Source organism: Echinops telfairi, unplaced genomic scaffold (genome assembly GCF_000313985.2).
Source record: "Echinops telfairi isolate 266 unplaced genomic scaffold, ASM31398v2 ScPeMD7_3533;HRSCAF=4204_0, whole genome shotgun sequence".
NCBI classification, from domain to species: domain Eukaryota; kingdom Metazoa; phylum Chordata; class Mammalia; order Afrosoricida; family Tenrecidae; genus Echinops; species Echinops telfairi.
Window position 1 is genome coordinate 26,155,980 of NW_022107431.1, and position 2,063 is coordinate 26,158,042.

The 2,063-nt window shown below is 44.4% G+C and overlaps 1 protein-coding gene across 1 annotated transcript in view; it reads right to left on the reverse strand.

Moving 5' to 3' along the window:
* Nucleotides 1–2,063, reverse strand: part of AIG1 (androgen induced 1) — a 336,757-nt gene that overhangs the window by 113,339 nt on the left and 221,355 nt on the right. The gene's annotated exons all lie outside the window — the stretch shown is intronic.

The following is a 2,063-nucleotide window of genomic DNA, read 5'->3' on the forward strand; positions in this document are numbered from 1 at the left end:
AACCGCGATAGAGTGAAGCCGCGGAAGTCGAAGTCGAAGCGTGAAGGGGTGAGGGTTCACAGTACTGTCAAAATCATTAACTTAAGTAAAAGCTATGTTTGATGTGCATACTTATTTTAAATGCTCCTATACTCTGACCGCACCACCATCCAGTTGATTCCAACTCATAGCAACCCGATAAGACAGAATAGACCCACTGCTGTGGGTTCTGAGACTGTAACTGTTTATGGGAGTAGAAAGCCTCACTATTCTCCTTCAGAGCAGCTGGTGGTTTCAAACTGCTGACCTTGCAGTTAGCAGCCCACCGTGTAACCACTATGCCACCAGTGCTCCCATTGATAGCAATGGCTGATAGGAAATACAAGTGGAAATGAAAATTAACGAAGTTAAATATAAAGCTTAGAGTTTGAGACGGAAGTTCTGACAAGAGAGGTGTTATATGTTCAGAACCAAAGCAGCAGTGTGGTTGTACGCGACAACTCAGGCAATTCCTGCCAGAACACCTTGGGTCCATTAAGCCTTTGATTGCGAATTATTTTTTTTGATATTTGTCTTTTACCATTGTCAAATTTTTCGTTGCCTCCACATTCGGTTTGCAACTCCATATAAGGTAACCGAATGTGGAGGCAGCAAAAAATTTGACAATGGTAAAAGCAAACCACAGATTAAGAAGTCCTAAATTCCAGCGACCCTCAATTAATGACTGAATAGGCCCTGGGCTGCCAGAGGAATGGATTAGTCAGTCTTGGAAGCAACACAGCTAGAATGCTCCTTAGAAGCTAGGATGGCTGTCCTTGGCTCCATTTCTTTGGCCCCACACCAGGAAAGACCAATCCCAGCAGAAGGACTATATGTTTGGTAGAGTATGAGGTCAGTGGTGTTAACCTGATTGAAATGGGCTGAAAATGGAATAGTTTGTGCTGAGTTCCCTGTCAGGAAACCCAAACCTAAGTTCTACTTTTTATATAGGTTTCTCAGGAGCCAAAATCCACGTTCATTAGCGGACGCTTCCAGAAGTAAAAACCTCGACTGGCCGATGAGGATTTGCTTGTTGAACTTAACCTGGTTCCAAATTTCTATTTCATCCTTAAAAAGTAAGAAGATGCCTGCCAGTCTAGCTGAACATGACCCAATATAGCTTTCCTTGCGCCTGTGTTATCTGCTATTACAAAGTGTTTCTGTTTGCACCATGCTTCGGAACTCCTGTCTGACTGCCAGCTCAAATGCTCCCCGGTTCATAAATGGGAGGATAAAGTGCATGAGTTCATACACACGTGTAATAGACTGAACATTTTATTTTTAACACTGAAATCAAAGGAGATAGATCCACTCAGTATCCACAGCCCTGGTCTGAACCAACAGCGGTGAAGATGGCAGAGAAGGAAAAACATTGGGTTCTGCCATACACACGGGCACAATGCGCTGGAGCCAACTCAAGGGCAGCTAACACTTAATGGCACAAATGCAAGCCAGACTTAGCAGTAGTGACTGCGCATTCCACAGCCATCTGAGTTCAGCTCAGTTCACCTTGATCTCCCACGTAGTTGTCCTTCATGTCGATATCACGGATGATGTACCATCTACCTGGAGAGGCTGCATGAAAGTTTTCCACTCTGACTTTCCTCTTACTACTGGTGTTGGCTTTGGTTCTGGGTTCTAACTCAGATCTGTCTCTAGACAGCAGAAAGAATCCTCCCTCAATGCTATGGATAGAATTGTGTTCCCCCAAAGCACATGGTGAAGCCCTCACCCCCCACCCCCACCCCCTTGTGAATGTGACCTTGTTTAAAAACAGGGTCTTTAAGATGTAATCAGTTTAAGGTGTTATCAGTGGTCATAGTGGAGGATGGTGGGCACTCATCCAATATGAGCAGTGTCTTTATACAAGATGAGAAGAGATTCGGCTTGTGAATGATCAGGGACACCAGGAATAAGACAGAAGAGACAAGGAAGGGTGTGGACAGAGAAGGGATACTTCTATCAACAACCAGACTTTAGACTTTGGGTCTCCAGAATGGAGAGCTACTAAACATGCCTTAATGACCAACTAAAAAGGAGGGGGG